This window comes from Cebus imitator, unplaced genomic scaffold (assembly GCF_001604975.1).
Source record: "Cebus imitator isolate Cc_AM_T3 unplaced genomic scaffold, Cebus_imitator-1.0 Scaffold8, whole genome shotgun sequence".
In the NCBI taxonomy this organism is placed as follows: domain Eukaryota; kingdom Metazoa; phylum Chordata; class Mammalia; order Primates; family Cebidae; genus Cebus; species Cebus imitator.
In genome coordinates this window covers 12286319-12297321 of record NW_016107323.1, presented here as the reverse complement: position 1 = coordinate 12297321, position 11003 = coordinate 12286319, and the positions used below count along the sequence as shown (strand labels likewise).

At 36.3% G+C, this 11003-nt stretch overlaps 1 long non-coding RNA gene across 1 annotated transcript in view; it reads right to left on the bottom strand.

Annotated features, from left to right (window-relative positions):
- The window catches only part of LOC119473462, a 10415-nt gene extending 645 nt beyond the window's left edge, over positions 1 to 9770 (bottom strand). The window contains exons 1-2 of the long non-coding RNA XR_005202682.1: positions 9528 to 9770; positions 1444 to 1553 (exon numbers count right to left, since the gene is read on the bottom strand). This is a non-coding gene — a long non-coding RNA (uncharacterized LOC119473462). The remainder of the gene's footprint in view (positions 1 to 1443; positions 1554 to 9527) is intronic.
- Between the last annotated feature and the right edge of the window lie 1233 nt (positions 9771 to 11003).

Here is an 11003-nt window from a genome sequence, read left to right as displayed (position 1 = left end):
AGAATGAAACTATTCTAGGAAAACCAACACAGCCTGTCAAGAAATCCATCTTAAAAACCTAAATACCTCTTGCAGGTACCACCTCTCAATAGCACTACATTGGCAATTAAATTTCAACATGAGTTTTGGCAGGGACAAACCACATCCAAACCTACTTGGAATTAGTCACTTTGTGACCTTATATTTGGTTACGTGCATTATTGGCCTCCCCAATAGACTCTGCAGTTTTAAAGAAAGGGCTCGGTCTGAGTCACTAATTTTCTATAATCTGTAATCTTTTATATTCTTATATCTTTGAAAAAGTGTTATTTCTAAACAAAAATTTTGCCTATGTAGACTCATAGGATGCATGAGATGGGGGATGTTATCAACTGTTGGTAAAGGCAAGTCATTGCATCTGGGCCTACATCTCACTCTGTAGCTAAGGCAGACAATGATCATCAGTCATGGTGCTCTTTCCAGCAATCTCAGATGCAGCTTTCTGATCCTTCCAACCCAGTGCTCCTAGCAGCAACCATTAATCTGTCAGAGTTGATATTTATTTGCCATCCTGTATCTAGTTTCTTAGCCCTTATTTTCTAATTTCCTTCCCCCTCTCCTTTATGGCTGGTATTGCACAAAAGTCTTACTGGAAGGCCTTGAGGAAGGTTCATACTGTAAAAGTTGAAAGTTTTGTCTATTCTTTTAGAATCCTCCAGCAACAAGGTAGGCCAGAATTTGGGCAGAAATCTGAGATGTTCTTCTATTGGGATGATTCACCTGGTTCTCCTGTAACTCAAAAAAAACCTCAGTGCAAAATCTAGTCCAGCCAGTTAGCTGCACTGGTTGGTTAAGATTAAAATAATATGATCAAGGTTCATGTTTAACTTTATAATAATTGATCTAGAACCCATAAATGCAACCTCACCTCTTCAATACTAAAGAATAGGCAACAGAGTTTTCCCCTTTGAAATGAAACTACTATATTTCTAATGAAGAAAGGAGCTACATTTAGGAGAATTTTACAAAAACATTTCTTATCTTTTCCAACAAGTCTCTCTCCATTTGAGGAAAAGCCCAGTGATATTAAGGAACCCACTGATATTTCCACAGGTGTGTTCTCCCACCCAAGGCAGGGCCACCAACATGACTGGACACACTCACTGACATGCGGCCTCTGAAATTCTTCCTGAAGCCAAAATCTTTTTAGGCAACATGACATGATCAGGCCAAAAATAGACATTACCCCCTAAGTTGGGGTTTTAATTACTTCCTGTGGTACCAGAATAGAACATTCTAGAGAATTCTTTCACTTTACTTCAGTAAACTTAGAAACAATGAGTTCAAACTAAAGGAAATCACATTTTGACTGTACTTGGTGGATAAACTTTGACATTTATTCTTACTGACACTCATTCAGAACAAGATATGGTTGTCTCTGCTGGAGTTATAGTAGTGATTTACCTTGGAGAAAGCCTGGTCCACGGAGAACTTCCATCCACTACACAAACACATGCTGCATATGACATTCACATTCATGATTTCCAGAAAAGGACAAAGAAGTACGGCTGATGCTGTGCAAGCGAACAGAACAATACTGCTGCTCAAACATTATTTCCCATTGATGTGAGTATTGGACCTGCTCTACAAGTGCCCCAGCTTGGCTCCTCCCCTCGTCCCTTCCCTTGATAACTCCTGTCCATCTGTAAGAGTTCCTGCGCTTACTGTATGTTCAAGTATCCCCCTGTGTTACCTTCTGCCTCCCAAACTCGATGAGTGAGCCCTCTCCATCTCTGTACTGCCCTCTTATTTCCAAACCCCCCTGCAATACCATGCTCTCCTTCAAACTGTACCTGTCCTATTGATTACCAATATATTGCTGGAACATTACAATTGTTGAAGAAATGCTTACTGAGTGAATGCATTGAATGAAGGGTATTAATATTTAGAGGAACCTTTCTTTAAAAGAATAAAAATGCCTAAGTTGAAATTCAGTGAACTATATCACTCAGTTCCATTTCCCTGTAAAAGATGAACAGACAGCATCACACAGGCACGCGCACACACACACACACACATACACACACACACACACACACACAGTGAGAGTGTGAGAGAGAGAGTGAGAGAACATAGAATGACCTCAGTCAGAATTATGTTTTCATCTTACGCAATTTATCTAGTCTTCTGTGTTCTTCAAAGTCAAGGACTGAATATTTCATTTCACCTACAGTACCCTGTCAAGTAGAATTACCATGTGTCTTCTTGGTACAGAGTTCTCTCTCTCTCTCTTGTTTTTTTTTTTTTTTTTTTTTTCCCCTCTCTCTCTCTCTGTGTGTCTCTGGATCTCATTTTTTAAAAAACACAACAAATAAAATGTGAGCATTCAATACTTTGCCTGGGTTAGTTGACTATGTGGTGCCAGGGAAATGGCTTGGTGGTTTTTTAGTTTGGTTTGTCCTTTGTTCTCTGAATTTAGCATCATGCTAAGACAGAGTATAGCCTAAAGGTGTATTTAAAATGTCGTCCTGTTTCTGAGCTTACTCAGACAGGCAATAGAAAATGGCATTCTTGATAATTAATGCCCTTACAGAAATTCAGCACAGGCTAGCAACTGTAAACAATAAGTTATTAGTCAGGGGAGGTGCTTGCAACATGAGCACGGAAATTCCCAGGGATCTTCATAGGGCATAAAAGGGAAGATTCAAGATGCTCTGGATAATTTTGTTACTGTGTTTGCTTGATCGTTTTATACTTAAGCAGACTGTTCATTACCATCATCTCAACCTCTTCTGCTAGCTTAAATTCCTCTTAATTCATTTATAAAACGAAATTAGAGTGCTGACTGCAACCTATCAAATAAGCCCACATCTTTGTTTAATTATAGATTCTATATAAACTATTTTAGCATTACTGAAGGTATATAAAGAAGGAATAAAAGAAGATTATTATTCTCTTAAAATGCCAACTAAAAACAAACAACCATTTTTTAAATATGGATTTATATCATGGCAAGAGACTGTGTTTAAAATCCCCAAACTCATGAAGCTGTTTGAGAATTATGCCCGTGCACTGCAGGACCAAAAAATGGAAAAACTGGTTGAATGTAAGACATGAGCAGTTGAAATATGGCTTAATTTTTTTCCAATTCTTTTCCGCCCTTTGGAAACTGATAAAAGATTTTATAATTTTTAAAAAGTTGACCTCATTTTTAGTTTATTTTCTAAAAGTAGGGATGTCTTTACATATGTTTGAAAGTATGTCTGTCAAACCTTTGGAGGACTTCTCAGAATGAAGAAATCTACAATGCATATCTTACCAAATTGTTTGGGGATTTTCCACTTTTATGTGTTTGGGCATTTTTCCCTCTTAAACATCAAAACCTAATAATCGTGGCAGAAGGTTAAATATTTTCCATACTTTGTTTCTGAAATTTGTTCCTTTCAAAGAATGAACATATGGGGGAAAGAAATCTACACACCCAATCTATTATGACGGTTACCTCTGGGGTTAGGGAGTAGGACCATGAAGTGGGGGCAATGAGGGGGCTCTTACCTCACCATTTTATTTACAATGAAATGTATTAATGTGCTACTTGTACAATTTTCATAGCTACTTAAACCAATCATATTTAGAGGAAAAAAATTTCAATTTGGATAATTGTAAATGTTTTATAGTATCCCAAACATGAAGATTACACACAGGATTGCAAAGGGGACGAGGTAGGGAAGATTTCCTGTTTGCTTGGCTGGTAGCATCCACTCTTTAAAGCGTTTCTGTAGAGAAAGAGGAATAAAAGAATTGACACTTTGATTAGTTATATCAAGATCACATTGAGTTCATTTTCTCTAATGCCAGTTGTCTTTAACTTAAGATCCTGAAAAAAAAAAAGTCCATGCCCTCATGACATCATCAGTGCATGCATCATTTCTTGGGGCATTAAAACAGAAACTTAAAGTTTACATGTAACAACCAAATTCAAGAGAGCACCTTATTTAAATTTCTGAATCTCTTAGGGTCTAGGAATGAAATATAATGCTAATTTAATTTAGTAATTTGTTCTCTTTCCTCCAAAACACACAATCATTGCTTGTGAAAGCCTCAATCCCATCCCCATCCCCAACTTTCTTTTTCCATCGGGCTTAGATGGAATTATAGGCTGATTTGAAGAGCAAAGTCCAGTGGCATCTCAGACCCTAATCTCTAAACACCCAGTGCCCAGGGATGTTTCATGACCACAGCAGGTCCATCATCTTACTTTCCAGATGCAGGAATGAGGGCTGAATAGGGTGGAGCTTTTTAGTCTTCAAGGATTTAAAACTATGTACACACAATGCAAGCGGCTGGCAGGAGTCCTTTGTAAGTGTGTGTGTGTGTGTGTGTGTGTGTGTATGTTGGAGAAAGAGTTGGATCAAATTAGTGGTTTCCTGTTCAGAGCAGGACGTAAGTTTCCTTCCATGAAAGGAAACATAATTAATTCCACTTCCATCAGCACATCAAGAGGATGATGGGTAATTCACCTCCTACCAGCCCTGGCTGCAAAGGAGATGCAGCCCAAGGGAAGTGACCCTTCACTGGGCCTGCACTGGTATCTGGCTGGCCAGGGAAAGCACACACCTTCACACCCCCGTTCCTCTTCAGGTCCCCCTGGAGCCTGTCAATGTTTGAGTTCCGTCCTTTTTCCACTCCTGGGAGGACAACAATGTCTCTCCAGGTCCTGCAGTCTGGGTTTGATTAAATAATTATAAACTCCCAGCAGCAGATCTATCATTTATGTCCTGAAACATGCCAGCATGTGTCTTTTGTGGCCATGCCAGCCAATCATAAAGCTACTCTCCTTATTGTCACCAAGAACACAGTGGTTCAGTGTTTGTGCTTGTTCCTGGGTTTTGGCGATAGAAAATTGCCCAGCAGTTTGCCGCTGGTGCCAGCATCACTACAGAACTTCATAATAAATCCTTTCTATGTTTATTCAGTCCACTGGTCTGACACTGAAATTGCCTATTATAATCATATGATCAGAGGTTTCCATTTTACACTTCTAACGCTGGGCTATTATATAGTCTAACAGAAAAGACCTCAAAAGCCTGTGTCCATACATACAGCATGGCAGGGGGACTGCTGGCTGGCCAGGGGAAGGTAGGAGGTTGGAAGTGTCCGAGAGCTGACCTTTTACCCCACATAAAGGAAGCACGGAGGTGATCTCTTTAATCCATTTGGTTAAACTGTTTAAAATTTTCCACTTCCTCCACAACTAAAGCCCAAAATAAAGTTACTAAAGTAAAGCAGTAATATTTCATAGTAACATGCAATCTCCTACAAAAGTGCAAGCAGAGAAGGGAGAGGTAGGGACCCCATCTAACTGAGTTCAAGGAACTTTCAAAGAAATGTTTTTCATTCTTGCCTTAATTGAGTCGCAAGTGATCTCTAAATGGCCCCAATGTTAAGTATATCAACCAAAACTAGGAAAGCGATGAAAATACCTAGATGGGAAGTCTTTTTCTATTTTTTGTGTACCTTAAGAATCTCACTAACAATAATTCACATGGCCAGAATCACCTTCCGCTAATGACGAGAAGAGGTCTCTGGAAATTATGATGCATAAAAATTTAGTAATGAAACAGAGCTGTGTTTTGGAAAGAGAAAGATGTGTTTTCTTTTGCATAGTTCTGTATAGATTCAGAAAAATATGGGCATACCTGGCTTACGTGTGTTTTCATTTTTGAAAATGATCAAAGCCACTCATTTATTGGAAGTAGCACAATATCCAAACTGAGATAACAAAGGTTAGTGAAAATAAACTGGAAGAGGAGTACTGGAATAACAGAATCCATCAGTCGCTCATTTTCCATCACTGTCTTTCATTTGCGTTTACATTTACCAAAATGCCATGGCATTGTGTCAGTCTGCAGATGACATGTGAATCGCGAAAGAAGAGCCACTTTATACAAAGGCAGAATCGGTTGAAGGTTGCATGTTTTGTTTTTACTGCGTCCTTTGAAAGAATCATTAAAATGTTTCCACTTAATGCAGAAAACAATAATTATCATTACAGGAAAGGCTTCAGATATTACATTTCATTTTTAAGAAAATGGGTTTTAGAATAAATATTAATTATATTTAAAATGTATACAGTTTGATATTATTTTTCAAAATTAAAATATCCTATATTTTCAAAAACCGTAAGTTGAGTTTTTGTTGCTTTGTTTTTAAGATTTGAGAATTAACTTCTTTCAGTATTATAATTCCTGGTGACATCACATTTACCCCAACAGTATTCAAATTATATTTATATATTTTTGAAAATGAAGTCAATTATTCTTCTAAATAAATTATATTCAAATAAATTATTTTCAAATGTATCAACTTAAAACTATACTACTATTCTAATGAGACTAAAGTTGGAGAAAAGTTATTAATAAAGACATTTCGGTATGAAATATGTAGTAATATACAGTGACTACACATTTATTTGAGTGACTATTACTGGAGAAAATAGTTAGAAAAAAGAAAAAGTTTAAAATAGACCAAGTAGTCAAAAGGTAGACAGAGAAATAAGTTTTTTTCCTCCTTTACCTTTATATAGAAACTACTTATGCTTGTAAACATAAGACAAATAATTTTAGACTAAATGTTTCAAAGGTATAACTATTAGACATTTGTGAGAAAATCTGGTTTCTTTAAAAAAAAGTGCTTTTGACAAATAGTGCTTAAACAGAAATGGAACCGTGTACAGGACTGTTTTTAGTTAAAATTTTTCGATGTGCCAACAGAAAAGAGATGTCGTCTATAACTGGCCACTAGGGGGCCTTCCTATTGGTCTATTCTTATAAGGACAGTAATTAATAATAAACTGCAAAGATATACTCCAATATTTTCTATCATACACATACATAGAAATAACTGATTAGGAAGTGACAAGAATCTGGTTATCCTATCATCTGGTTATTCAGATAGTATAAAACTATTCATTAATTTTTTCCTTCTTCACTATACAAAGTTTTTTTTTTTTTTTTTTTTTTTTTTTTTTTTTATNTTTTTTTTTTTTTTTTTTTTTTTTTTTATTTTTTTTTTTTTTTTTTTTTTTTTTTTTTTTTTTTTTTTTTTTTTTTTTTTTTTTTTTTTTTTTTTCTCCCCAGAGATAAAAGAAGGAATTTAATTTAATCTAACCAGTACATTGATTCAGTCTGTTTACTCAGATTAACCTAAATAGATATGCAAGCTTGTCAGAGCCTGTGTTTGTCATCTCTTTTGACAGCTCTCCAAACTGCGGTTGTGTTGAGAGCCAGTGGCACCATGGTATGGTGTTCAATCAGCAAACTCTTGTTGAGCATTTACTATTTCCTGGATGCTGTGCTTGGTGCTGGGCTACAGGTGGAAACCAACTTGGTGTTGTGGTCCTCACAGAGACAGCAAGAAACAAGGTGATAAGCGTAAGGGGGTTTGAGGAGGTTCTATCTGAACAGAATCCTGAATGGTACAAGGGAGGAAGCCACAGGAGTGTGATAGTCCAGCAGGTGGGATTTGGGATTTATCATTAAGACGCCTGGGGTCATGTCCTGTCTGCTTTACTTACCAGCTGAGTATGAACTTGGGGAGCTTGTGGACAATCTCTGATTTTGCTGTCTCACCAGGAATGTCATCAGTTCTGGCTCCATTCCCTGCAATTGTGCCTGCACCTCCCTGCTCACCAGATTTTGGGAGGATCAAATAAAGTGAGCGATTTGAGCTTACAAATGATTTTTATTGAGTGAAATTTCAACTAGAGAAATTTGATGAACAAGATGCCTTCTTGTCTCCAAGTTTAAAAATATTTAATAACCAACAGCATGAAAAATGTTCCAATACATTAAGTTAAAATTATTTTTGAAAAATATCATTTTAATATGTATACACATATGCATAAGCTGGTTAGCAAAGACATAATCCAAGATAGATATTTCTAGTTAAATTATGAATATTTTCATTTTTTCCTTTTTGCTTTTTGTACTTTCTGATTTTCTACAGTGGCCATGAAATGTTTTACAAAAAAAAAAATTATGTTAATTAAACAAAATCATAAAGAAAAAAAGATATTGATAGGGTGGGTGGAAAAATTCCATTTTCAACCAAGATAAAATTTCCCTTTGTAGATGTTTTGTTACATATTCATGTGGAGAGGTTTTCATCAAAATCTTTAGATAATTTTCAAATCCCCACAGAAACCATTAACATCAAATTTTTTAAAACTTAAATTGAGTTTGCCTTTTATAGTCTAAATCTCTTTCACCTGTTTATTAAATTCCAAAAAAGAAATATATTTCAAAAATGAAAATTATTTTTGAATGTAAATAAACATCTATATTAAGTTCTGTGTTTAAACGTGTGCCTTTAAGATTTATTTTTAAAATAAGTGACTCCTTCAAATGCCTCTGCTTTGGCATTTGCTGCATGTTAAGGTGACTTCTGCTAACTTATACCCCCTTTCAGAGTACATTCGAACAAGAAGATGCATTTGAAAAATGCCCCAACGTTACCCTTTCCACAGTACTCGGATTTTATGCATTTCCACCTTGCTTTCATAAACTATAAAACATTGACCTATCTGCTTATTTTGTCTGAATTATCTTGGGGATTAGAAATTTGTTATACGTTCTTTTTTCATTTTGCTTACTTTTAGGAACACAAGTACTGAATTAATAAATTTTGGTTGTTCAAAATACAAAGGTCGGATAAAGTTCCAAGTCCATCCTCTCGCAGAGGCTGCCACTGCCGTCAGTGCCTTGGATAGCGTTCCTGTGGTTGCTGCTTTTCTAATACATCTGCATCCAGAGATACAGACCTAAAGAAACCAATAGTTTGGGGTTGCTTCTCTTTTAAACAACATAATCCAAATCATATGAAGAAAGTGCTGTTCCACACTTTCTGTTCTTCAAGATCTCTTAGAGATCTGTCTGCATCAGGATGCACAGATCTACGTCATTTTAAAATAGTCTTTGTTTGGAAGATGTATCCTCAGCCCTCTTTGGGTACCTAAGGTTTGTGTGGAACTTAACTATTAAGTAATCCAAAGATGTGATTTCAAGTCAGTTCAGAATATGCTGTCCCTACTTTAAGCTTGGCACTGTGAATCCTGAGAGAATGAGGTTATTACCCCTGCCCTGGAAGAGAATGTCAGATATTTCTTGAAAGTGGGAAGGAGGTAATAAATTCAAGGACTATTAACTCTTCTGCTGTATCATACATTTAATGTTTTAGAAATAAGCTGTTCCACTTTAAGAACAAAGGCTCCAAGATCTAGAAGCTGGAAGGAACCTCAGGAAGTCATCTTTGTCTGTCTTCTACCTTTAGACATTTGACTCAGGTTGGAAAATGGAGTCTCAGGGAAAATGAACCCTCAATTGAAACTGTCTGCATGCCCACAGAGAATCTAATGTTGCCTCAGAATCTTATTCTGATGCAGCTATTTCGTTCCTCGGCATGTGTTTGGTATCTTGAATTTTCTTTATTATTTAACTAAGGAGGAGTCTCCTCAGTTTTCAAATAAAAGGCTTGGTCAGTTTACTAACCTGTAACAGGGAGGTGGACAGCAAGTTTGTGGAAATATCTGTTAAGAGGTAGAAGCTTTCTCACTGAGAGTCCAGGCAGGGCAGATGTTTGCACGGTTCTGAGACCGGCCTCATCAATGATGCTGCTAAATACTGCCACGGTTTTAGGGGTGGCAAAGAGGAACCCCACTCATTTTTTGGTACTCATCTTCCCTCCACACAGGTGCTCATATTTCTCTGAACTCTGTGCTTGGGTTTCTAAGATTACCGGAAAGGGTCAAACTGTGGGGGTGTGTCTGATGTTCTCACTTGGTTTGCTAGGATACATGTAGGACTCCAGGTGAGGCAGAAGATGCAGAGCAGAGCTAAATTCTGCTAGACAGCAAAAATCAGCCCACAAGAAGGAAGCAGTCTTCTGCCTGCAGTTACAGCTCCACCGGCCCTAGGTCCCAGCAGACAGGGTACAAGCCAGGGAGAGCTATCAGAAACACTTAGTCCTAACTCCAACCAACACTGAGTTTTCACAGAACAATCGTTGGAATGTAAGGAGAATGTCTTTTCTCTCTGAGACGAGAAAGGTAATTTAAAAAATAAATTGAACTATCAAAGAAATAATATTTGATAATGCAATGTTTGACTTAAAACACCTGAAGTACATAAGTTTAAGAAGGACATTTATGTCTTAAATAAGTTTATTTTAGATACAAGAAAATTTGTTTAAAATAACACAAGATATATCGGAAACTAATTCTCAACATCATAGAAAGATCTTCCATGGTAGTTTAACATGCAGTATCTCATTGATGCCCTTATAATTTTACTTATTTATTCTTAAAACATGCCATTTTTGGTTGTTTTTAGGAAAAACATTGTTTTTGGATCCTTGAATCATAAAATATTAGAGCTTCTTGTTCATGTAGCTGAATTATCCCAGGTAATGTCACAAGCATGTAAAGAGATATCTTAATGGTGCTAGGAATTTTAAATGCTTTGTTAAAACACACATAACTAATAAAAATAAGGCAGAATCCATCTATGACTGAGAAAATTGTCTGTAAATTCCATTTGTTTTGTTTTAATTTTAACTTTTTAATAAGCAAGCAATATTTTAGGTCAATGCAATTTGATTTGCATTCATAGAAGTATTTTCCTTCTACACCACAGACATAGGAAATACTAATAAAAACCATGCTGTGGAGCTTGCCAAGGTGATCTTCTTTATTATGACCCTGACTTCTGCGTGCAGAAATCATCTAGATATATTCCTAGCCTCTAGACAATGTATACATTACATGTCTTATCAAAATCAAATACTCTGATCTAGTAACAACAGTATTTTTCATTTTAATTTATAAACAGATGGTTTTTATGAATCATTTTATGCAAATGGAGTGTCACTGAAATTTTACACAATTCTCTAAGCCAGAAAACTTTTACCAAAATAATGTCAGATAACTTTGTTGGAAACTATGGCTACTCTTTCTGACATTGCTATGG